Source organism: Melopsittacus undulatus, chromosome 2 (assembly GCF_012275295.1).
Source record: "Melopsittacus undulatus isolate bMelUnd1 chromosome 2, bMelUnd1.mat.Z, whole genome shotgun sequence".
Lineage (NCBI taxonomy): Eukaryota > Metazoa > Chordata > Aves > Psittaciformes > Psittaculidae > Melopsittacus > Melopsittacus undulatus.
In genome coordinates, this window is record NC_047528.1 from 69438854 (window position 1) to 69466165 (window position 27312).

The following is a 27312-nucleotide window of genomic DNA, read 5'->3' on the forward strand; positions in this document are numbered from 1 at the left end:
GGTCCTTTCCAACCCTAATTATTCAATGATTCTATAATCTGATACAATTGTTACACAGTTCTGTTGTTCCAAGATTACCCCACTTCTTTATTCTTATTGACAGACCCTATAAACATCCCCTTTGAATTCTCAACATTTTGATGTTGCTTGCTGTTTTTTTACTGTCCAATAATTTGAAATTCCTTAAGTACCCTGACATTTTTTGGCATCAGTTTCCTTTGAAGTTCAATGGGACATGTATGACTGGTGCTCTTTGTGTCTCTTCACAGCTGCACCCACAGAATATTATGCAGTTGGAATATAAAAATAATAATTTGATGGAATAACAGCAATTCAGAGGATATTTCTAATATTTGACATCGGGTGAAAGTTTTTATCACTGAAATACTATATTCATTATTCGTATACACTATTCATTGAAATAGAAAAATACTGTATAATAATAATGGCAGAATTCAAAGTAAAAATCTCAGACTACATCTGAGTTGATGGCAAGTATCCAACTGCTTTGCAGATTAGAGCTATGGCTTCATAAAGAAACGACCTACACAAGTATTCATATCTACAATGATACAACTTCCCATATCATAAGAACACAAAATATGAACATTTTAGTATTTTCCTGATACTAGCCTTAATTAAATTAGATTTTTACAGCTACTGCTATATACTTTTAGAGCTAAAAATATTATCAAGTAAAGGGTGTTGCTAGATAAAGAACAGTCATCAGATATCTCATAAAATACTCACGGATGGAGAGCTTCAGTTGCTGGTACACAAGCTGCTGAAATGTCAGAGTTTACAAGTGAAGTTTCTGGAGATCATCAATGACTGCTTCATAGAGCCAAAAATCCTAGAAAACATGGAATAACTAACTTCCATTAATTCAATCCTAAGTAGCATAGTTAGAGCTTGAGGCACTTAGAGTTGAAGCTTTTGTAAAGTTCTGTAACAGACATATTTTTTCTGGCAGCTGTGTGTGATCAGAGCATCCCAATGAGTAGGAAATCAAGTAAGGGATCTAGGAGACCAGCGTGGTTAAACAAGGAGCTGCTGGGCAAACTCAAGTGGAAAAGGAGAATCTATGGATTATGGAAATAGGGGCTGGCCACTTGGGAGGAATATAGGACAGTTGTTAGAGGATGTAGGGAGGCAATTAGGACAGCTAAGGCCTCCTTGGAACTTAATCTTGCAAGTTGGATTAAGGACAACAGAAAGGGCTTCTTCAAATACATAGCAAATAAAATGAACACAAGAGGCAATATAGGCCCACTGTTGAACAAGGTGCGTGCCCTGGAGACAGAGGATACAAAGAAGGCAGAAGTGCTGAATGCTTTCTTTGCCTCTGTCTTTACTCCTGCAGACTCTCCCCGGGGGGCCCAGATTCCTGTAGCTCCAGAAGGAGTCAGGACAAAGGAGGAGTTTGCTTTGGTAGATGAGGATTGGGTTAGGGATCAGCTATGCAATCTGGACATCTATAAATCAATGGGTCCAGATGGAATGCACCCATGGGTGCTGAGGGAGCTGGCGGAGGTCATTACTAGGCCACTCTCCATAATTTTTGGTAAATCATGGGAAACGGGAGAGGTGCCTGAGGATTGGAAGATGGCAAATGTCACACCAGTCTATAAGAAAGGCAAGAAGGAGGACCCGGGTAATTATAGACCGGTCAGCCTTAACTCAGTCCCTGGAAAGGTGATGGAACAACTTATTCTTGACTCCATCTCTAGGCATATTAAGGATGAGGGGGTTATTAAGAACAGCCAACATGGTTTTACCAGGGGGAAGTCATGTTTGATCAACCTTACAGCCTTCTATGAGGAAGTGATTAGGTGGAGGAATGATGGTAGAGCAGTAGGTGTGGTTTTTCTTGATTTCAGTAAGGCATTTGATACTGTCTCCCACAGCATTCTCATAGATAAGCTAAGAAAGTGTGGGCTTGACGATCAGGTAGTGAGGTGGATCAAGAACTGGTTGAAAGGAAGAAGGCAGAGAGTTGTGGTCAATGGCACAGAGTCTAGCTGGAGGTCTGTGACTAGTGGAGTCCCTCAGGGGTCGGTGCTGGGACCAGTGCTGAGTGTACCCTCAGCAAGTTCGCTGATGACACTAAACTGGGAGGAGTGGCTGACACACCAGAAGGCTGTGTTGCCATTCAGCGAGACCTGGACAGGCTGGAGAGTTGGGCAGGGAGAAACTTGATGAAATTCATCAAGAGCAAGTGTAGAGTCTTGCATGTGGGGAAGAACAACCCCATGTACCAGTATAGGTTGGGGGTTGACCTATTGGAAAGGAGTGAAGGGGAAAGGGACCTGGGGGTCCTGGTGGACAGGAGGATGACCATGAGCCAGCAATGTGCCCTTGTGGCCAAGAAGGCAAATGGCATCCTAGGATGCATTAGAAAGGGTGTGGTTAGTAGGGTAAGAGAGGTTCTCCTCTCCCTCTACTCTGCCTTGGTGAGGCCACATCTGGAATATTGTGTCCAGTTCTGGGCCCCTCAGTTCAAGGACAGGGAATTCCTTGAAAGAGTCCAGCACAGAGCCACAAAGATGATTAAGGGAGTGGAACACCTCCCTTATGAGGAGAGGCTGAGGGAGCTGGGTCTCTTTAGCTTGCAGAAGAGGAGACTGAGGGGTGACCTCATCAGTGCTTACAAATATGTAAAGGGTGGGTGTCAGGATGATGGAGCTAGGCTTTTTTCAGTGATATCCAGTGATAGGACAAGGGGCAATGGGTATAAACTGGAGCATAGAAGGTTCCACGTTAACATCAGGAAGAACTTATTTACTCTAAGAGTGACACAGCACTAGAACAGGTTGCCCAGGGAGGTTGTGGAGTCTCCTACGCTGGAGATATTCAAGGCCCGCCTGCACAAGTTCCTGTGTGATGTACTCTAGGTTACCCTGCTCTTGCAGGGGGTTGGACTAGATGATCTTTTGAGGTCCCTTCCAACCCTCGGGATTCTGTGATTCTGTGATCAGTAGGGAATGATACCTGGAGCACATCAGGAAGGCTTCTATGCTGCCCAAGGAGAAGCCCTCTCATGCTTGCTGAGAGACCTCTGTGTTATGAACCAAAGCCTGGGAAGTGCTGACCACCATCAGCCTCATTTCAAAAGCACGCTCTTGTTCCAAACCAAAACACTAATGTAGACGCTTTCCATTAATCCCAGGGGGTGGTAATTAGGTCCTGCTACTACAGATTTTCAACACTGGTGCTGTGCTGTGTTATTCCAGGTCTTAATGCATTTTATCTTCAGCAAATAAATTAAGGACTTAAAAAAATGTTATTTGACAGTAGGAAACAGACTTTTTTTAGTACCATGAAATTGTAATTTAGCTTTCTGAGCTTTTGGTTTTGAAAGAAGTCTTTTTCCTAAAATAAACAAGAAAAAAAAGAGAAGGAATAAAAGGAACCTTTGAAATTGAACTCAGGCATTTCACAGATCTTGAGAAGGACTGTACCAGTTAAGATTTGCCATCTGTACATAAGTAGACCTAGGGAAGTGAAGGGGAGGGAAAGGAAAAGAAGGCAAGGGGTATCACAGATTATTTGCTTTGAATTCCATGACATTTGTTACCTCAACACGTTCGGTATCATAAAGCTGTCAAGTGCGAGATAACTTTCACACATCTGTCAGGCAGCCGTGTTACAACTACTGCCTGCTCATATCCAGTGCCACAGCTTCGGCTGAGCTGCAGCCAAGTCTCCTTAGTCTGCTGGAGGAAGGTAGGTACGTTGAGAGATAGATAGATTGCTAGACAGACAGACAGACAGGTACTGACAAGTCACTGGAGCTGTGTCAAAAGTAGAACTGAGCAAGGAGAGGAAGGAGCTGAGTAGTATTTATTTCCTTATTTCCTAGCACTCCTGCATGCTTTTATAGTCCACCCTGAATCTCCCCAGCTGTGTTGCCTCCTCAAAACAGCTCTCTCAAGCTGTGCAATGCTCTTTTGCCTCCCCAACAGTCTTCTCATTTCTTCCATCCAACTCCCCTGCTCCTAGACTTTATCACAGCAATGGGCACACTACTGTAACTACTTCTCAATGTCTGTTATTAGCTAGCTTGTGGAAATACCCACTGAAAATATTTCAGTGGGTACTTTCAATGGCAACAAAAGAGTTGCCATTGACATGAACAGAAATTAAAGTTAAACATCCTTAGATTATTGCCTCTTAACACTAAAAGCAAACCTTGACCAAATCTTGTAAACCTAGATAATTGTCAGTCTAGTAACTTCAGCAAAATGGTTTAATAGGATGCAAATAACATAGAAGAGTCAGTATTTTCTGTCATATGTTTCTGTATGCTTCCACATACATTTTTGTAAAATGATTAATGCATAAAAGGCTTATTTCCCCATAAAATAAAAGTGAAACCTGAAAGTGCCTGCTGTAAAAATGCAGACAGCCAAGTTTACCCAGGATGTGACTCTGCTTTAGGATGGATTAATTAGTTCATGATGCATTATTATTCTTTACTAACTTTGCAGGACACCTCACAGATACAAACTGTTCCAAGAGCTGTGTTTTCACTGTTGGTGAAGCTTGTGCAAAAGCAAAAATATATCTTGGCAAGACAATAAGACACCAACATGCGCCCAAGGCTATTCTTTCTCTACATAAATTTCAGTGTCAAAATGGCAGGAAAACCAAATAATTTTCAAGCTGCTAGAGGGTGCTGCCAACTGTGAAAAATGGGATGATAACTATCAACATAATTATTCAAGTGTGCCCTATTAACTAACAGGAAGATTTTGAAGGGCTGGCACAGAATTTTTTAAACATATTTTGTCCTGGTAAGCAAGATAGATAATAAACAATTAATGTGATTTTCTCCTTTGCGGAAGAGCTTACAGAAGCAATGTTAACCAGGCTGAACTGGTTCCCAGCAGAATGCATGTGGAGGGCAAGCCCTTGATGTAGTTTTTAATTCCATTTCTTCAGGATCTCTATGAGGTATTTCACATAGCAATACCTTCGAAATAAATACACTTGGGATCAAATTCTAACGATCACTTATGAATTCAGTGGAAAACCTGCAGGACTGAAAGATTAATATTTCCTCCCTAGGCATGTGAAAGAAGAGGTTGTATTTGGAGTAAGTTTTCCTTCTCTAGCAAGAAAGAGAAGATTCCCAAAGGATCACTCACCTGCTGTCACTGGTTTGCAAGCCACTTTAAAAGGTACATGCCTTGGAAGAGAGAGGTGCCCTTTGCTGGGATGGCACCTGTTACTCTGCCTGCTGCTCTTCCAGGTGTGTGGCAAAAGAGGGCAGTGGAGCACTGTACATTTCAATAGATTAAACTAATGATCACTGCTCAGCTTTTATCTGCATTTCGTTGCTGCAGAAATTATTACAATACCTAAAATTGCAGTCATGTTGTATCAATAATAACCAGACAGTTTGAAACAGAACATCTTAAGCTTTCACAAGAAATGGCGTTTCTCTCCTAGTGAGACTTGTAATTGATTGACTGCTACCTCCTTAAATTGCGTAAGTGCAGACTGGCACAGGAGGTATTTCATTTTCACTCCATAATAGGATTCTCCATGTTGGTTTCATTTGTATCACCTGCTTCACATGCACTCCAAGAAGCTGGCAGTCCTGCCTATAACACAACCATCCAAGTTTGGAAAGGCCAACAGCAGTTTAGGTGTCCTCACAAAATGAGTTTCATTTCTTTCCCTGTGTCAATCATAACTGTGTTGGGTTTTGCTAATGACATGTGCCATGTCCAGTCATTTCTTATGTGATGTTGGTCATGTTGGGTGCTTTTTTAATTTATTCATCACTTCTGCCTTCTGCATCCTTCTGCAGTGTTTCTAGACTTCATCTGCACCATGCCCATCTCTAAATGCGTTTGTTCATGCAACTTTAATCATTCAGCAACACCATCTGTTGTTCCCATATTTAAGAAAAGAGCTTGAAGGTCAAAGGTACCTTCAAACATCTCTAGTTTTATGTTTTAATAAAATCAAATCTGAAGTTTGGGTTTGCTTTGGTTTTCAGTTGGAGTCTGGGATGCTGCTTCCTTTTCTGAAGGCAGTGGTTTCCACTTCCGCGTAAGTTGACATAGATAACATTTCATTAAAAATAATGACATGTTATTTGAGAGTAATGGTCACAGTGAAGAACCCTGGCCTCTCTACCCATAACCTTCTTTCATCTTGTCAACAACAGCCTTTAGCTTTTTTTTTAAATAACAAAGGTTTCAAATGTCAATATACTCCTCTCAATGTCCTCTGTATGGAAGTGCTCTAACCAGATTTTATAGCAAAGGTTTTACTTTCCCATTATAAGCCAAAGTCTGGTATTCAAATGCCATTCAATTCAAAATCTTTTGTTTTATTTAATAGCTATAACATGTCAGCACTGTCTCCAATACTCCTCTAATGTAAGAAGACAAGGGGATGTGACAAGATACCTTTGATGTGCCACATCCAACCTGAAGTTTGAATTATTTATAAATGTTTGGAAAATTGCCTAAAATGATAGTGCAGTGATATGTAACCTCTTACTACTACATTCGCAGATCAAAACACAGTAATCACCAACATCATTATCTTATTGCAGAGCAGTTTCAAGGGTGGCTCACTAGACTGAGATGCACAGAGCTGGTTTGTAAGCCTGGTTCTTTCATGCTCCAGGAGGTAAATTCAGGGAAGTCCCCCAGCCTCAGCTTCAATTTCATATCCTTTAAAGCAGAGGGGCTTACATCCACCTTTTCCATAAGTGTCTGGACATCATGGTGCTAAGCAGTTTTTATATTCACAGTAAAAGGCTAGATATTATTCCTGCTATTACAGGTTTTGTTCTATTTTTATAGTTATATTATTCCTACTACCACAGTATTCTGCCTCCAGGGTGTTGGGTCTTAAGCAAACACAAATGCAGACTGGTCGAAGCTCACCACTGTTTACATTTGAAAAATGTTTTAGAAGTGTAAGACCACCCTTTCCACACCAGTGCACTTAAACTTAAGGGAAAATCAATAATTCTCTCTACAAAATGACTAGGCCTTTTCCACTAGGTCTTGGCTCAGTGTCAAAAGGCACCGAGAATAGTTTCACCCTCAAATCTAAACAGAAAAATCCTGCAGTGGTGCTAAACCCATAAATGCTTTGATTTTTTGGGAGATGTTGACATGAATACTTCTATGTTTTGGTTAAGTCTCTGAGACAGAGAACATCAGCTTTCTTATTGGGAAGAATATTGTTTGTTTTTTACTTTTATTTACTTGTTTTGTATATAACTAAGTAATACAGCAATGAAGTATTACAGTGATGTACCTAATAAGTCATTTAAAATTAGTTAGCTCTTCCTTTCTCCTTTCCTTAATTAGTTTCTCATTTCCTGATTTATGTTTCTGTATAGATATGTATCTAGGCTGATTTTTTTATATAAGACTATACATAAGGATTTTATCATTTAAATTTTATAATAAATTGTAAAAGTTACATAAAGCTATATGTATGCATATATGTGTACACTCAAAAAAAGAAGTAAAAGCTGAGTGTGTGCAGGTCAGGTGAAAATCAAGAGACTTTCCAAATCTGCGTGTTGCCACTTATAAGTCTCCAGAGCCAACACACAGGCATCTCACTGCCACGCACCAAAGCTGTCGGTCATCTTGAAATAGAGAATCCTCTGCCCAAAGCTGCTGAGTAGAAAAGGAGACAGGTATGAATGGGCCACCATCTTGACCAAAGATAAAATCCATACAGAAAGTTATTTTAGAAGCACCTTTAATTTATGAAGGAATCTATTTCCATTCTCACTCTGTCCTTGCTAAAAGTTAATATCAATATAATGGAAGCCATAGAAACTTATGATTGTCAGGAGTTCCTTTTGAAAACCAAGCGGTCTCACCCTTCATTTCTGGGGCACTGACCCAGCCCATGCAATGAACTGGGACCTAAAACTAAGCAAAACAAGGAAATCATCTGTATGATGGAAATGCACAAACGAGGAGTGACCACTTTTACTTCAATCACCACTGGTAATAAATGTGTGTATGTTATGCATATGCATAACATCTCTTTAAACACATCATTAATGTGATATATATCATAGAGAAGGTTTTAAAAATCAGAACCATTACGACTGGTAGAAAACCCCGGCAGGTAAAGGGTAAGACTTGCTTGTGCTTTTAAATTTTAAAAATCAACTTCTTATATACACGGAAAAAGTAAAATTGAGCTTTCCTAAGCAAGCACCATTATTCAAAGGGTGAAGTATTCTGGGCTTATACATTCCATCTGCTACTGTTACAGATAGAGACAGAAAAATGTAGACACTTTCTGCATTGAAAGAGCTTATTCTCCTATCTCATGATGCTCAAAAGTTATAATAACTTTGCATTTTTTCAGCCTGTCCCCTATCAAGGCACAAAGTCCACTGTCCACATATTGAAAGGGAAATCCAGCACAGGTTTCCAGCTCTAGGAAGATAAGGCTGGTAGGTGGCTGTAGGGCTCTATGTTAGGATAAAGAAGTGTGAAGATACTGTGTCAGAATAGTAATCAGGCAGTAGGCACCATCCAGCTGATCACAACAGCAAGATCTACACTCTTACAATATTTATATAACCGAAATATTAAGAGGAAAATAAATGGATTTCACAGCTCAACAACCTGATTTACTCATAAAACTATAGCTCAAAGAGAAATTAAGTTTAAGTACTAGTACAGGCATCAGAGAAATGTAACGGAAAGGTTATTCACAGGCTTAATTCAACCAACAGCTATCCTAATGTGGCAAATTAAGAAGTGCATCATACTACACATATTAATATGTTATTAAGTACAATACTCATTAAACACATTGACACATGCCCACACTAGGTCACAACACCAGGTTGTTAAGGCACATCACTATAAATTTAGTATTGTGCATTTGAGCTTGTTTTCAAGTCTGCACCAAATGGTGACTGCCATAATACAGCATGTCCTGAAGTCGCAGTCCAGCTCCACGCTTTGTCTCCTTGCCAGACACTGGATAGCCCCTGTCAGAGTAGACTCTTCCTTTTTAAAGCGACTCCGTGTGAGAAATGCATTGCAAAGCCTGCCTGGCATTCCCAGACTTACCTGGCGTTTGCAAGTCCCCAAAGGGCTCCCTATCATCCATCCCATCCATCCATCCATCCATCCATCCATCCATCCATCCATCCATGCCAGCTATTAGTGAGGTATCCTAAAAAACCCTTCTCATCCACCAAAGCACAACTACCACCAGTACACCCCACCCAGGATGTTGTCTTTCAGTTAACCTTCTCCTTGCTGAATCTCAAGAGGCTTTTAGTTATTTTTTCAGTTATCACAAGACCCATTTGATCTCTCTAATCATCTAGAGTACCGAGCTGTGTATAATAAGTATAGTTTACCTAACTGACATTCCTAAAATAGCAGCAGCATACGCACAAGCTTATTCAGGAATGACTCCTTTTTGGTATGTACAAAGGTTCTTTGGAGTGCTGGTTCTTTTACTTTATCTCATGAAATCTGCCGAACCAAGGGCACACACTGCATAGCTATATTTTTCAACTGTATACCATAAACACTTTAATCTCACATAAAGTAACAGTTTCCTTTTTAATTTAGCAACATTTGATATAGAGCACACATTACACATTATTAATAAACATTATTAGTTTTAAGGTCTGTGTGTCGCATCAATCGGAGCCCATTCAGTTAAAACAACAGGGTACTTGGCTACATGGGCTGAAGAGTGACAAAGGTGGCTGGACGCAATCCTACCTGCATGACTTATTTGTCTGCTACTGTCTGCAGCCTGAACAAGGACTTCAACCATTTATTAATGCATATATGTATCATCGGAACCAAAGCCTTTGCTAACAGAAGTTGGCACCGCTCCGCTGTAGTCAGCTGAATGTTTGTTACAAATGAACAGCTCCTCCACAGCAAGCAAAAATTTGCCTTCCTTTATGTATCATCCCACATGCCCATAGGATTTTGTCTACGTGATTAAAAGAGAATGACTCACAACAGTGGCTGCAGTGTCATCCAAGCCTGCCTCAGCCTCCTCTGTTGTGCTCTACCTTCCAGCTGACATTATTAGTGAAGCCAGAAGTAAGAGAAGAAACACTTGGCTGATATTAAAGGTAATACAATTTCATAACACTGTCACACGTTTATCCTCAGAATCCATGGCACCTCCAACACATGGACTCAAGTTAAATGAATTTGGTGCCAGTGTCTTGCTTCTCAGGCAGAAGCTGTCAAACATTTAATTCTCAAAGGAAATTCCTAAAGGCAGTAGGTTCATAGAAGCTCTGGAATAAATATATTAACTGGATAATAATAAATAAATTAACTGGATATCCCATCTGTATATTCTACCTATATGCAGTTAATACACCTGAGTACTCTGTGAGATTTTGAAACGGGAATCGTTGCATGAATTTAAATACAATACAGGATCTTTCTGCTTCATACATAATTTCGTTTCAGAACTAAGAGAGCTTTCATAAAGTCAGCTAAAAAGCAAGCTTTCTCTTCCACCTTGAATTCAAAATCTCTCCAGGCTTGTAAGACCACATGAGAGGAAAAACTGAAGTCACTTCAGAAACCTAAAGCATAGCAGTTTATGTGTTCAAATACATAACAGCCTGACTTTTTTCTTAGGCTGAAAATGTTTTTTGTTATGATTTGACACATCTTCAAGCAAGAAAAAAAAGAAGAGCTGAGGTATACAAATGTGGCTTTCCATCAGTTTCCTAAGGGCGATGGAAGGTAGTCTGTGAACTAACATAGGAGAAACACAGTCTGAGCTCCTGACAACAGATGCACTGCAGCTCTCATTTATTTTGGATTTGCACTGAAAGTAATTACCCTTGATATCTTAGTACTGTAATTGTGGAATAAACTTGGGTGTACACCGAAAGGTCTGAATAAATTCACTACCATCTTGTGAAACTTCCCTGCTCTGACCAGCGCCTGCCCACCATCCAGCAGGGCAGGCAAGTGTGTCATGGCACACCTCCGAGGGCTGAGGAGAAGGCTTTTTCTACCTGAGGGTAAGAAAAGTACAATGGCCATGTGCATTAAGTGCCTTTTTCTCCAGCTAGTAGTCTGTTCTCCGCCTAAATATAAACTGTGAATAGCCTAGGTCTGAGATAACAGGTTTGATACTAAAGCATGCAGCTCGCATGGGATTGTTCTCTTCAAAGCAGTTAAAATTCAAGCCAGGCAGTACCTGAAAATCCTACTGACTGCATCAACTACCTCTACGGACATTATAGTTAACATAACAGGCTTTGTACAGCTGAAGGCAAACACAAAGTAAGATAAAAATTGGACAAGATTATGGAAAATATTATACTGCACAAGAGTATGCCCAGCATGATTATATTATAGTTAGAGCGATGTAACTGAATTAATTTCCAGTTCCTAGAAATGTGCTACAGGCCCCACAGAGGTGTAAGAATTAAACAGGCTATAAGCACATTGTGTTTTTTGTCTTTAACCTTCAAGCTACTTTTATCTGTGATGGCTTCATTCTCCACACATATACCAGCACAGCAGTCATTCTGCTCTAGTGATGCACTGCCATGTACCATCTCAGCAGCTGACCAAGCCATACCCAGTAGTATTGGGTAGGAGCTCTAGGTGTTAAAATGGCCAGGCTTACTGAGAACAGATCCCCACTCTGACCCAGTCCCAGTTCTGTGCCTCCATCTTTTTTGTTTACCTGGCTAGCATGCATAAACAGTTAAGGGAAGAAAGCGTATCACACAGCACTCATTCCAGTAGAAGATTCTCAAGAGTACACTGTTTGTAAGATCATACAATCCTAGGACAATTTAAGTATTAATTAAGGATAAAGGAAGGGGCCTCAGTCCACTCTATAGTTCAAAGCAGGGGCAGCTTTGAGGTCAGACCCTATTTTTCAGCTTGCTGCCTACCATTACCCCAGGTCTTTCACAGAGCTTCTCCCTATCCCATCCCAATACTGACCGCTGAGGAACACCATTCATTACTGGTCTCCATTTAGAAAACAAGCTGTTGACTGCAACTTTTTGAGTATGACCATCCAGCCAATTCCCTATCTACTGAGTGATCCATCCAGCAAATCTATGCCTCTCCAGTTTAGAGACAAGGATGTCACGTGGGACACTGTTAAATGCTCTGCACCAGTCCAAGCAGATGATGTCAGCTGCTCTTCCCTTATCCACCAACATTGTGGCCACATCATAGAAGGCCACGAAATTTGTCAGGCAAGATTTGCCCTGAGTGAAGCCATCTGCCTGTCAGCAATCACCACCTTATTTTCCATGTGCCTTAACGTGGTTTCCAGGAGGATCTGCTCCATGATCCTGCTGGGCAGAGGTGTGACACTGACCATCCTGTAGTTCTCAGGGTTTTCCACCTTTTTAAAAAATGGTGGTTATAGTTCCTCTTTTCCAGTTAGTGGTAACTTCACTGGACTGCCACAGCTTCTCAAATATTATGGATAATGGCTTGGCAACTACATCCACCAGTTTCCTCAGGACCTGGAGATGCATCTTGTCAGGTCCCATGGACTTGTGTACCTTCAGGTTCCTTAGATGATCTCAAACCTGATCATCTCCTACAGCAGGCAGCTCTTCATTCTCCCAGTCGCTGCCTTTGCCTTCTACAACATGGGAGGTGTGACTGGAGCTCTTGCTGGTAGAGACAGACAAAAAAGTCATCAAGCACCTCTATCTTCTCCATGTCCCAGGTGACCAGGTCTCCCCATTTCCTTCCAGACAGAGCCCACATTTTCCCTTGACTCCCTCGTATCACTGAAGTACCTATAGAAGCTTTTCCTGTTGCCCTTGACATCTCTGGCCAGATTTAATTCTATAAGGGCTTTAGCTTTCCTAACCTGATCCCTGGCTGCTCAGACTATTTCCCTGTATTCCTCCCAAGCTACCTGTCCATGTTTCCACTCTTTGCAGGCTTCCCTTTTGTACTGGCATTTGTCCAGGAGCTCCTTGTTCATCTACACAGGCCTCCTGGCATTTTTGCCTGACATCCTCTTTGTCGAGATGCAACATTCCTGAGCTTGGAGGAGGTGATCCTTGAGTATTACCCAGCTTTCATGGGCCTCTCTTCCCTCCAGGACTTTATCCCATGATTCTTCATGAGGCAGATTCCTCAAGAGGTCAAAGTCTGCTCTCCTGAAGTCCAGGGTAGTGAGCTTGCTGTGTGCCTTCCTCACCGCCCTGAGGATCTTGAATTCCACCATTTCATGGTCCCTTCAGCCAAGTTCAATTATGCTATGTCAGTCACCAGAAACATATACTGATGAATGTCCTTCCCTGTGCTCACAGTAGTCTTCTTTTTATCTTCATTGATACAAGATTCCATTAAACTCCCACTTAGTTTAATGAAACTTATAGGGCTTATAGTCCCTATCAAGCATGTCAGAATGGTATTACAGTAGAAAACACAAACAAGTCACTAGAATGGGAATTGACGATAAATCTAGTTTTAAGCCCACTTATATATAAATATCTCACAAGGGCATATGGAAGACATTATTCATACAAAAGGTGCTATTTTTTATTGTTTTCCTAGACCTTGATACATCTATTCTCCTGTTCCACTCAAACCCAAATATTTTCTCAGGCAGGCTTTGTATAAAAAAGTGTAATACCCAAAAAGGCATCATAATGCACATGAGGATTAGCACTCATAACTTCAGGGGGCTTCTTTTGTCTTTTGCACTAGAAGACATAAATACAAAAGATGTGTTACATGAAAGGTTTATACATTTGTAGGAAGGTGTTGGCTATTACTGGTTTTAGCCAAAATATTACAATTCTGCTATCTTCTCTCTGAGGTGCTCTTTTCTCACACCTATTTCTTGGTCCTAATAGGTTAATTACCTAACAGGCTTTTTCACTAGTACATAAGGATTTGTCTCTGAGGTCAGTGGAAAAAACAAGACATAAAATCTATTTGTTATTAATGTACTTCTCGCCCATAAAACCTGAACTCATTTTTTTCCCAAAGTGAAAAGAGTGCTAGTATTTTCTTTACAAGGATGATTAATACATAATTTCAGTCTACAGTATCATTTATGTTAGATCACAAAGTTCTCAAGAAAGCATCTGCAACACTATCTGGTTTTAAAATAGGTGTATGTTTGCAATAATAGAACCAGGTTTCAAGGATAAAGGAATAAAATAATCCATGTAAAGAGTCTCAGCTCATTCTAACGATGCAGATTTCTAATTCCATCGCATAGACTGCACATATGTATGTACACATGTACACACTCGTGTATATGTGCGTGTATATATGTATGTACACTTCCTCTAAAGGAAAGTGGCAATTTTTGCTCTGTGAGCTTAGCATTTTACTCTATGTTAGCTGCACCTTTTAAAATGTGAACACTCTGAGTCTCTCTTCTTCCATCTTGATGTAACATTCTCCTTTTTTCCCAATCCTTCCTCTTTCTTAATCAGTCACAATCAATGTTTTTCCCTGTATCTTTTTCTTGGCTATAATTCACATTCATAATACATTCTACAAAGAAACTCTGAATGTCACCTTACCGGTATCCTTCACATATGATTTAATTTAATGGTGACTCGTGAAAACGCCAGTAAGAATCTTTAGTATTCTGAAGTAGTACACCAGAACGTTCAAAATAAGGATGCAGTTCTCAACAGCAGCCAGTGTTATGAGCCACTCCAAGCTGAAGCTCAAATTTTCTCATTTGACTAAAATTTTGAAAGCTTTCAGAGTGCCGCTAACAAGAGCAGATGCTGCTGTGAAACTGCATGAACTGTATCTTAGCTCTCCATATTGAAAGCTACACACTAAAATAAATTAAACAAAAGGCTATTTTAAAGGATATTTACTTGAAAAGCCTAGCTTAATGTAGAACAACAAATAAGCAAGTGTGTGCTGCTTTCCAATACACTCATTTTGTCAGCCCACTTCAGGAAAATCAATTCATGTAGTTTGTCTACAAACCACATTACGCACTAAACAGTCACAGTTTTGAGGATTGCCACTCAGGAAGGATAAAACATTCATGCATCAAAGGAAAACTGGGGAGAAAATTAATCTGTTGAGAAACTGTAGCAGAACTTTTCTGGATGTTTCAATGTCCAATTCCAGCTGTGAAGCAGTACTGTGCAGGAGGGAGGGAGCATGCCAGGCTCTAATGTGTCTAATGGTACATATAGATCTCGGGTGTGTGCCGAGCCTGCTCTTTAGGCGAAGGGCAAACACTCTTTATAACTCCATTACAACACCACCCGAGTTTGCATTAACATTACCAATCCAAGAGCAGTATTCTAGCAAAGAAAGAAGAAAAGATACAGCCTGTGCATGCTGCAGGTTTAATACACTTGTTTCAGTGACACTCTACTCCCTAACACGCTCCAAAATTTGTCATTCAAAGGTCCCCGCCAGTTGCAAGTGTTCTAATCATGGCATAAATCATATAATTAATCCCCAGGATCCCACCTCCAAGCTGTTTATAAACATACAAATCATCCTCACTGCTTGTCACATCACCAATAATTGAAGTGTCACAGATTTTAAGGCCAAAAGAGACAAATATAAAATGATCGTATCTGACCTCTTGCATAAAACAGACAGCAGGAAATCACTATTACAGCCAGCCCTCTGCTAAATGGGGCTGGAGCTGTATAGGGCAGATCTGTGTGTCTTGCCTGGCAGCAGCCCAAAGGCTACTCTACTTTACACTCACCTGGAGGGAAAAAAGGACAGCTGAGCAATCGTAAAATGCAAGGCCATCTTTGGACCTTGGCTAACCTCTCGTCTCTGCAGAGGCCCTCCTATGCTGGAATGATCTTCAATGCTCATTTTAAGCCTGTTTCAGGGAAATGGAATGAGATGCACTCATAAGGGCATACCATGAAGATGTTGTCTCTCATTAATCCATTTTACGAGCAAAATATTTAATAAACCTTCAGGGGATTTCCCTGAATAGGGACTGGGTAAGGAATGACCTATCTAGAAACATACTGTGTGCTTAAGTCAGATGTGACAGGGTTCCTGGGACCAGCCTGTAGCATGCTGCCTTGCAGTAGGAATTAATCCATAAAATTCATTACACTTCTGCTGATGAAGCAGTGGCAACTTCTTCACAGTCTTTTTCACACAAAAAGGCAAAGCTTTGAAATATCCTTTTACACAGTGCTTGAATAGCCTATTAAATTGCTTTTGAACTAATAACATACTTTCAGCCTACAACATTACCAATTTTTGCAATCTGGTAAAGGAAGATTTCTCTTGGCTCAAGCTGAACACGATAACAAGTTGTCTTTGCTTTGAACAAAGGTACTACTCATGATGCTACAACCCATCCTATGGCAAAAAAATATGTATGGATGATCTTTATCTACCTGTTGCTACAGTACTCTGTATCTCAGTTGCAGGTTGTATTTCAGATACCACCTTTGAAACACTACCATACATTAAGAGAGAGCAAGCTGGTGAAAACTGTTGAGTTGGGGCAGGAGCACCTAATAACACTAGCTAGAAATAAAATAGTCACCCAACTTCTGAGCAAGCAAGTAAATAAACATAAAAATAAGGCACTCCACTGTAACTGATCTACCCTTGTTTAATGTTTTAATAGATCTCTCAACTTCAGTAACATCCTGCTGTTTCAAATTCACATGCAAATCTGACGGCACTTTCCTGACTCCTTCAAAACCAACTGCAAAACTCCACACTGACCTCAGCAAGGCCAGGATTTCATCCCCTTCTGTCAGGCATCGCAGCAGTTTCATATATTTAGGGGTTTGTGTTTGTTAATACACAATAATGAACACACAGAGTATCAACCCAAAGCCAACAGATCCGCGACTTCAACTATAAATCAAATGTGATAATTCTAATCATTGCTTTTGTGATTTTTCACTTGTGCTAGGCTAGAAAATACCCATTAGTGTTCATACAAATGCATATATACATATTTATATATAAACACATATATATTTACCTTATTTAGAATGTAATCTGTCAGAAGAAAAGTATTTTCTATACCTTGTCTCCTAGAAACTACATAATTAAAATAGTAACAAGCCAGCTGGAAACACCAATGGTCACACAATAACTGAATGGACTATTTCACAGTTTCTGCAAGGATTAAGCTGCTCAGTGTTAGTAATGATGGGCAATAGAACACACATTTGGTCATATCAACACTTCAAGCATTTAATCACATTCACATATATCTGTCAATATTTAAAGTTTCAATAAAACCATTTTAATTTGGCACATTCTGTCCAGTTCTGTAACTAACACTTTGAAATACTGGCTTACTGTAAAATAATTAACATGAAATGGCAAAGCCTCTGTAGCTGCATTGCCTGACAGCCAGGAGAGGGGCAGAAGGTGCGCACCACTGTTCATTTGGGAAGGAACATGTGACAGAACCTGACATGTTGAAGTGTGAAGAGGTTTTTGCCACTTTAGCAACAACAAGTGTATTGATGAGTGAAACTGCAAAGAGAAATTTGAAGAAGAGGACTTGGAAGGTATTTCATTTCTCATAATTAAATGTACAAGAAAAACAGAGCTATGGCCATTTTTGAATGCCTTTAAAAGCTTCCCCCTCCTCCTCCCGTCTTCCCCCGCTGTTGAATAACAGACATTTCAGTGTGCACGGGGGAAGTAAACAAATGCATAGCTGCTGTTAGTTGCAGGGCAAGGCAACATTTATGTCACTGCTGCTATAATCACATTAGTGGGGTGCGTTAACGGTAATGTCATGTTTGATCAAGTAGTGGGGTCAAAAGCCCATCGAAATACAACCTGAAGAGAAGCACAAACCAAAATGGCAAGAGAGTTGACTCCTGAACAGTTTCCTTCCAAATACAGACACCAGCTGCAAAGATGAGCATTCGGTCTGCAACACTCAATATCAAATCATCCCAAATCACACAATTACTCTCTACACTTGGCCAGGTCCCCATTCCCTCCCATTAGACACAGATTTGATTTTACTCTTACTCCCCACTGTGTACGCACATCCGCACCCTGCCATGTCCGAAAACATCCCCATCAGCAATAACACCCACCGCTAGAGTTTAGTCCTACTCCTGCCTGCTTCTCTGTCAACGATAGAAACGTTTACAGCCCGAGTGTTTAGGACCCTTTTTCTTTCAGCAGGTCTTTTTCACTTTAAACACAATGTGCTGCTGTCTCATCGCTTCAGCACATGGTACTCAATACAGTCCAACGGTAAGAGCAGAAATCGCCAACGACAAATTCTCTCAGGTGGGAAAACAGCCGGGCAGGATACGTCCCCTGTAGCGTCCCAGTGCGCTCAGCGTGTACATGTTTATCAACCACACACTTTTTTATCCACCTTTTCTGACATCGCCGGCTCGGTCATATATTCGACCCTTAAACAAGGACAGCATTAACCCTTTCGTGCAGAGTAGCACACAGGAAATGCAGTGCCGGTGAGACCAGGCAAGGACCGCTGCCATCCAGAACTTCCCAGGCACATTTTTCTGCCATCTCCCCCACGTCTTTCCACCAACCTGTCCCTGGGAAGGAGAAACTCATTCCGCCTTGCAACCCCTCCCCGAGGTCTGCCCGCCGGACACCAGACACGTTCCCCTTCGTTCTCCGTTACTCTCCCGATCTGCCTCCGGGCTGATACCACCCTGGGTTTCCCCCATCCCTGGGGCTCACCTTTTCGGTCTGCCGGCGGTGCAGCCACCGCCTGCATACCAATGTGGCGCTGCAAACAGCCCCGGCCCCAAACGGCCCCAAACGAACGGCCTCAAACGGCCCCAGCGGCTCCCGCATTGTCACCCCATGAATTTAAAGTGGGGGAACGGGGGGACGGGGATAAGCACAATTCACCCCGGCCAGCAGGACCCGTCCCGCTCGTCCCCTGAGGACACGCATATGCTTGTGGGCAGCCGGCACTCACGCACGCAAATCTACCGGGGTGCATGTGTGTGTGCGCGGCGTGGGGTACCAGTACCACATCCGTGCGTGTGAGTGTGTGTGTGTGCAAGGGGAGGGGAGCGAAGAGGAGCGGGGCGGGAGGGAAGGAGAGGGGAAGGAAGGCGGGAGGTAGACAGCCCCGCCGCACCCGCGCATTCCCCGCTCCGCGGAGCGCGGAGACTCACCGGGTCACCCTGGTCTCTGAAGGTCAAGCTCAGGTTGGTTTCTCGATTGCCGTTGTTCTCCGGGCTCTCGCCGCTCGGGTCTTCCCTCTTTTCTAATTTTTTTCTTTTTTTCCTCTTTTTTCCCTTTCCCTGCTCCAGCCGCGGTGGCGGCGGTTGCCGCCCGGCGGGGCTCCCGCTGCCGGCCCCGCGGGGTGAATCGCGGCTCCTAAGCCCTGGCCCCGCGGCGCCGCTCAGATCCCATGGTCGCAATCCACATCGCGGCAGATGTACCACAGAATCACGTAGAGGATCAGCAGGATGGCGAAGATGAACAAAGCCACCAGGATAGCCTTGGTCACCGGAGAGATGAGGGACTGCATGTCACCCGCGGGCCGCCACCGAGGACACACGACTCGGGAACTACACGGGGGCAGCGAACGCGAACGGATCCCGCGGCCCCGCCGCCGCCGCCGCCAGCGACCCGGCAGGCAACGGCGGCTGTGGCGGGGCCGGTGGCGGTGTGCCGGGGGCTGCCTCCCTCAGCGCTCCCGCTGCGGCGCTCCGGCGGGCGCGGTGGCTGCCCGGCGGGCGGGACGGGGCGGCGCGCACGGACACCTCGGCGCCGCGGGGCGCCCGGCCATGGGCACCGCGGCCCCCGCCGCGGCTTCAAGCCCTCTCTGCGGCGGCGGAGGAGGGGAACCGGGTGCCGGCAAACTTAAGCGCAGGGGTGTCCCATGGGGGACGGGTGTCAGGCGCCCGGCTGCGCTGCAGGTCTCCGGAGACAGCCATCCACGGCGGAGGGAAAGTTGCAGGTGGGACGCAGCGGGTGCAGCCGCCCCCGGCCCCGGACGCAGCTGCGGGGCGGGGGGAGGACACGGGCAGGCGCCGGCAGCGCGGTCAGCCCAACCGCGGCACACTGGTACCGCGCCGGCCGCTGTGTTCCGCCCAGCAGATGTTTTCCCTCCCCTCGCCGCCGCTCTCCCCCACCTCCCTCCTCCTCCTGCGCTGCCGCCTCCTGCGCTGCCTCCCGCCCCACGCTGCCCGAATGCGTGCCGTGGCGGTGGCTGCAGGGTGGATAGTGTGAGGGGGCCGGAGTGTGTGCCCCCAGTGCACCCCCTCCGCCCGCACTAGGAGTTTCCATCACCCTCAGTGCCCATTGGGGACCCACGGGCGGTGGGGAGAGTGACTGAGGCTTGTCCCTGCTTCCTAAGTGGAAAGGTCACCCCTCCACAGCACTGATGAAATTAAAAGGCTTTTTTCTTATTCTGGTAGGTCGGTAAGGGTCACACCTGGCAAGAAAAACCCCGTGGCTCTGTGGCCTCTGTGGCCAAAGGCTCCACAGGACAGGTAGCACAGAAATAAGACAGGAAGATAGAAACTGGATGAAAGACCATCACTTGCATACCGACCCCCTAGCAGCAACTACAGTGCAGCCTTCAACTTGCCACAGAGTTCTGTAGCACCAGCAGTGCCCAAACTGCATCACACCATACAGCACTTATCACTTGAAGTGTGTCCAGACACCAGCCTGTGGCCCAGCACAGCAGGCCAGGACCAAGAACAAGGTGACTTACAACCAGCCCTGCTCTGGGAGGCAACCAGAGATAAAGATGCTTTTGCTTCAGGTCACCCATGCAGGTGGCCAGCAGGAGCACACACAGAAGGACACAGGCTGCTCATACAGTGTAAGCTGCTTCTGGTACAATGTGAGGGATTGTCATCTTGCATCGCTCATGGGGACAAAGCCATATGCATCTTCACAGAAGGTGCTCACTGGATTTCAGTTCTGGGTGCAACTGTATCATAAATACAGAACACTAAAGAAAGTCATGGAACCATGTAAGATAAGGCTGAAAGAAACCTTGAGACATCAGTCCCCCAAGAAGGACAAGAACAACTCCATCAAGAGGGAGAATGAAAGATCAAAACTTCTAAACGTATAAACTGGATGAAGGAAGGATTTGTTTGAGAGGAAGAAGGTAAGATAATGTTGTATAGGTATTCAAAGCATAAACACCCTAGTGGAAAAATTCTTCTTAATGCTGAGCATGGGGATTTAAAAAAGGCAATGGAAAGAAAGTGTGAAGGAGAAATGTTAGGCTCTTAAATAAGGAGACTTATGACACAGTGAAATGTCTAAAGGGTATGAGATAATATCCCAAGAGAATGTGCTGCAGGACACATTACTTTTGGAAAAAGCTCAGCTTTTTTGTGCTGGAGGAATGGTCAGCTCACTTTGCTGCCTCTGTCTCTAGTGTTTTAGTTTCTTTTCCTCATCTGCAATATGCAGGTGGCCATATTCCCTACCTTTTACTTTTGGTGTGACCACCTTATGCTAAGAGATTTTCACCAGCCATTTTTTGTCTTGGCTGGAGCTGTAATGCTACCAGGGTACACGTACCAAGTCCTTTAAATGCAGCTTGGATTCCAAACAGCAACTTTTCTTGTTAGTTTATCCTCCGCGTGTCAAAGAAGTGCTAGATCCTGAAGGCAGGTGGTTACCTGCTTATGTCAGATTCTTTGAGACACCAAAAAGGTCATATTTTATCCAGTCCCCTTGCTGGACATTATTATTTCCTGTGTAGGAAAGTGTCATTCCATGTAGACTTGTTGTTGAGCTTATTCTCACACTCAAGCATTCATGTGCTGCCATCAGCTGCTTCCCTGGCTTGTCAGCTCTCAAGAAAGTGGTACCAAACCTGGCAGTGCCAGACACAGCACTAGAAATGGCATGACGCTGTATGGAGTGATGGCCGATGCCTCCGTACTTGTCAGCACGAGAAGCAAAATAGTGCACCATCATTTCTGAGCCCAAAATGTGTCTGATTGTGTAACATGTGCAATCTGTTCTGAACAGGTTTCGAATTCTGCTTGTTTAATTTGCATGTACTTATGCACAAGGGCATCCCTGAGTAATTAAAAATATATAGCCTCTCCATGTTTGATGTTCTGTCACTGGTGGAGTCTGAGCCAACACAGAAATCACAAGTTAAAAAGCAAATATATTGCCAAAGCTGTCCTTAGTTGAGAAAGCTGATTTAAACAAGGAAGTAAACATGAAAACCATCTTAGTTTTCAGACGTCTTATTAGTAAGCAGTGGGGAAGAAGGAAATCAATCTTTGCCAAGTGAAGAGAGATAACAGTGGCAGAAAAATCATTTTAATTTCCACCTTGTAAGCTGATATTAAATTAAACAGGAATATTAATACATGTAGCTTTGAGTTTTCTCCTTCTCAATTCCCTTTGAGAATGTGTGCTGCAGCAAATACACATTTGCAAGGAAGAACACACACAAAAGATGGGTGAAAAGACCCACAGTCACACATTAATGCAGGCAGCTTTAAATGCCCAAATTAACTTCCGTGCTAATGTACCAAATGCCTATGCAACACAGAGAGCACAAGAAGACTGGGCTGTTTCTTGTTGAGCTCACAGACAGCCTTAGCCAATATGAAGTTATCACCACTCCCTGTCACCTCTCCAGTCCTCCTGCCAGCGTATTTATTCAGATCAGCCAGAACCTATTGGAAAGGCAGGGATGGTTTAGATTCTCAGGTTTGGCCAGCTCATGTTATCCCCGATTCCACTAGTGGAGACAAATCTAGACAACTCATAGCACATCCCTGGTGTGGGAGGGGATCAGAAGCCATTGAATGCCTGGGAGCGGGCTGCAGTGTTTAAAAAGGGAACAACCACTGGTCTGTGGTGGTGGATAAGGCTTGCGCTGGCAGAGCTGGGTGCTTGAAGGAGTCATAGTTATTAATCCTTTCTCACAGTAAACCTGACACTAGCAGCAATGCAAACCCAGTGTGTTTTCCCTACTGCAATTAAAGACAGGCAGATTGGGCAGAAGACTGATGAGTTCAGGTTGAAATAAATAATTTTCTTTTTCATTCCTTTACCCAAGAAAACAACCAGCCAGCCGGATCCCTTTCTTTTTGGGGGCAGTTTGCTTTTGCATGTAATTTCAGGGATGTCAGTGAAAGGCTTGTGATTTACACTGGTGTTATCTGGAGATGACTCCAGTTCAGAGTCAAACGCAGACTGATCATTTCTGAATACAATCTTTCATTGCATGTCCGGTTTTCAATGGCTTCATGGGAATTCTAGGTGCAAAAAAAAAATGTCAGGAGATACATTCTGGTTTATTAGAATGATTTTGAGAGGCACAGAACAATTCCTTGGAGAACAAGTGTCAGAACCATATCTAAGATGCCCAGTGAACGCACATAGCCAACTGTTCCTGGAATGTGTTTGCAATAAAGAGGGCCACACATGTTACAAATACCAAAGGCAATTGTCAGCAAGTGAGCTTGAGCATGGCAATTTATCTGTCATTGCTGCACGGTGCTCAATGCATATTAATTTAGCCCAACTCTCAATCTATTGTCTTAAAAAATAGATAGATTCAGTATTTTTTGCTGTAGAAGTTTTATCACTGACTTCCACAAAACCAGAATTTTACCTAATTACAAGAAAGTAATGAAAGGACAAGGAAATTAGTGAAAACTGGAATTCAGTCTAATAAAAGATAATGAACAGTCATAGAAAAAGATGTTGTTTAAGGGACTGATAGTGTGCTTCAGAGCCTTCCACCTCTATAGCATCTTTTAAATCCTTTCCAAGCCAGAAGTGACCACAAATTGATGGGATGCCTGCCTGGCAGCTGACTCTGTAGCTTGAGTGAATATATGTCTGTATCATAAAATACTGATGCTAGTGGCACTAATTAGATTGGATAAATCTATAGATTACATTTCAGGCCTCAAATACTCCTTTTTAGGCCAAAACGTGCTGCTGCCGAGACAGTATCTATTCAGTGAATTAGAAGAGAGTTATCAGTCATCTCACGTTTCACAATGATGGGCGCAGCATAAAAGCCTGGGCAAACATGAACGAGCGGCACCAAGGGCAATCAAACACACAAAGCAGGTCTTCCTCTCGAAAGAGGGAGCCAGAAAACAATCTCTGAGTTATCAGTGATGCTGATTAATGGACCTCCCTCTAGTCAGCTATTTGTATGACCCAGAGCCATGAGAAAACTCTTAACTGTAAGAGTTCATAGTCCACCAGCATTATTCAGAAGATGCAGCTTAATGTAAGGAAGTGTAAAACTTTACAGTTTGAAAAGATTCACAGCAAGGAGAGATATTGAGTAATGGTACTTTATGGGGAGGGGACTGGAGATGGGAAAGCTTATTGGCCACAGTAAAGAACAGATTACAGGCATCCTTTGCACAACACAGCTTTGAAAAAAGATGTTCTTTATAGAACACTCAAGAGTAGAAATGCAGGAAGGAGACAGGAGTTACATATTGTCATGATGAATCACATCAGTAATACCCTCCTGGGGTAGTGGAGTTCCACTTTCCAAGTTAGAGTGTTTGGGAAATGAAAGGCAAGAAAAATCAACTAAAACAACTCAAAGCTATAAGAATGGATCTTTATCAAATCAAGGCCTCAAACTGGGACAGAAAATCAAGTAGCTCTATTTTCCCTGGCTCTCTTGAAGCTGCAGACACAAGCGGTCCTACCTTTCCATGGGAGATGACAAAAGAGGACTACCAATTCTTTTTTCCTTTGGGGCTACTCAGAGGTGCCCCGGGCATCATGCAGGGTATCTGGCTCATGGTGCAGATACTCCATCCCAGAAAAAGAAGGGAGATGGTTCACATGGACTAGCGTGGCCTGGCCATAGGGACTGTGTTCACTCTTCTCCCCAGGCTGAATTTCATCCTGTACCTAGCTAAGGCTGTGGTTGGTGCTAGCTGGATTTATTCTTCGTGTCATTCTCTGCCAGAGTGGTTAATGTCGTTACTGACAGACCACAAGAGTTTGTGGTTGCACAGTAGGGTTAAGACTCAGGAAAAGTTCAGCTCCACTATTGCCTGTAGCACTGACTCGCTATCCAAGTCTGGGTGATTTACTTAATTCTGTCTAGGAGGAGTAGAAAGTGGTTATGAGTGCATTACTTTATTGTTGTGGATTTAACTTGGCTAAATGCTGGATGTTGATGGATATCAGCCCTTTTCAGATATCAGCAACATGTTGCTGGAGCTGAGGGATGAGGAGGAACATGTAGTTTGACAGATAATGCTTCCCTGACAAGAAAAGTCAAGCTGTTTAGAGAATGAAGGTACTCTTCAAATTGCCACTTGCGCAAACCCCAGCTGCACTTTTGTTCTTCAATTTTACCTACAGGAATTTAAGAACACGGAATAAACTCAGCAAGAGAGTTAAGGAAAAGGATGAGCAAAGGAGGTATCTCTGACCTAATTGTCCATCACCACTTTTGATATGTGTCTTTCACATCAGAGGACAGAGAAAAGCTTAGGCACATGTCCATCTGAAGAGGTGGTTAATATGGCTCAGCTATGTTTCTATCAGGTTACAAAAGAGAATTCTTTTCATGCTTTCTCATTCGTGGTGCAATGGTGAAGTCTATAGAAGGAGATTTTTCTGTTTCACTTATTTCAGTTATATAATCATGCTAATCAGTCATTAGTCCTTTAGTGCAGGGAGAGAGAACTAAGCCAGTTACTGACACCTCACCTTTCCCTTCCCTTCTCAACTTAACTCATCCTCTATGCTCCTACATGAGCATTCTACCAATACCTTGGGTTATGGATTTTTTTATTTTCACTGAAGCATAAACTGTCATTTTATACCATGTTTGGAATGAAAAATCTCTACTGGGACCCGAAGTCAAAGGCAAGCTATTTGCAAAACATCTGGGAATTGCCTGACATTGTGTGGAGGAGTTCAGTGGAAGAGTTGGGGGCAGGGGGAGAGGCCTTCTATTCTTGAGTGCGCCTTTAGAAAACCACTTCTGAAGTAAAAAATTTAGATACTGGACATCAAAACAGAATCCATTCAATTTAAAATCATTTTCTCTAGCCAGTGGCAACACAACAGGACTTCAGGACTAATAGCGCCACTCACCCGTACCACTAGATAAATAGTTTTGCTGTGATGGAGATTGGCTCCAGCAATCAAGCTGTCATTTAAAGAACAGAAAGATGTCTTGGAAAAAAATATGATAGGTCACGTGCAACGTGGGAGAGATCGATACGACCAACAGAAAACTCTACTGTGGTTCTATTGAAAAGATTAAGAGACGCGTACTCTGCACAGAGTGATTTAGTTTTGTCTTCCATCTATCTCTTTCGAATGGTGAAGAGAGGTTAGACATGGTCACTGTTAAACACTGTTACCCTTTAACTGCATTTGTATTTTCTTCTATAGGTTTCTTTATTTTGCAAGAGTTATGTGTTTATATTTGGTTTGCTGCTCTGTTTCTGTGCAATAAGAAGTCAAACTGGCCATCTAAGAGAAATTAATCCCAAGCTCACTTGAAGAGCAGATAACAACCTCTGGTTATGCTGGATGCTGGCAATACATTGTACTTTCTGCTCTGTGTGGCAGAGTGATGTTGGTGTTCCCTCATCAGGGCCCCCTTGTTTTGAGCATTTTGCTAACAGCAAAAGGCAGGCTGTGCTTGAGTATAGTTGGAGGAAAGCTGAAACGTGTGTGCAACAAATAAGCCATTGAGGAAAGTAGGTCAGGGCTGGTCATGGCAGAGCCACTTGTTTAAACAAATGTGCAGGATTACCAGGTTTTGAACAGATGAGTCCTAAGTGAAGCATGTAACTGGGCTGGGAAGCTTTGCTTAGCACGGCATCTCAGGGTCCTCACAAACCACCTGTGTTTAATAGCCAATGTGCACCCATTGTCAGGATGAGGTCTCAAGAAAGCTTAATGAGAGAAGACTGTTACTAAATAGGAGGCTGGATTTATTCAGAGCAAATGAAAGTTTGACTTTAAGAAGTATAATTATTTCAGATAATTAATAATTAATAATTTCACATAATGACCAGCAGAAATTTCCAGCATCATATAACTTATTGTGAGACTGAGAGAAAACATCTTTTTGATTATATATAAAAGCCCTTCAGATTCAAGTTTGACCCAAGCATAGCACTCAGAATGCCTGATCTGTCTTTAAGGATTTTGTTATTATTCCTCTTCATTGCTATAGGCTGCACTGTGCTGCAGTAGGGGTGTGTTTTCTGAAATAGATATTCAAAAAGAAACCGTATTAGGATACACAGTACAAGCACTGAGCATTTTTCCTAAAGGATAGATAAAGAAGTCAAGAGAAGTGTATTTATGTTCTCTTCAAAGCACCATGTCCAAATCAGGTGAATGA

General features: G+C 42.8%; 1 protein-coding gene across 1 annotated transcript in view; it reads right to left on the bottom strand.

Moving 5' to 3' along the window:
- The window catches only part of ZBED1 (zinc finger BED-type containing 1), a 60658-nt gene extending 41156 nt beyond the window's left edge, over positions 1 to 19502 (bottom strand). Inside the window, exon 1 of the mRNA XM_031051166.2 lies at positions 19124 to 19502. The gene's annotated coding sequence lies outside the window, so the exon portion shown is untranslated. The remainder of the gene's footprint in view (positions 1 to 19123) is intronic.
- Positions 19503 to 27312: the final 7810 nt, after the last annotated feature.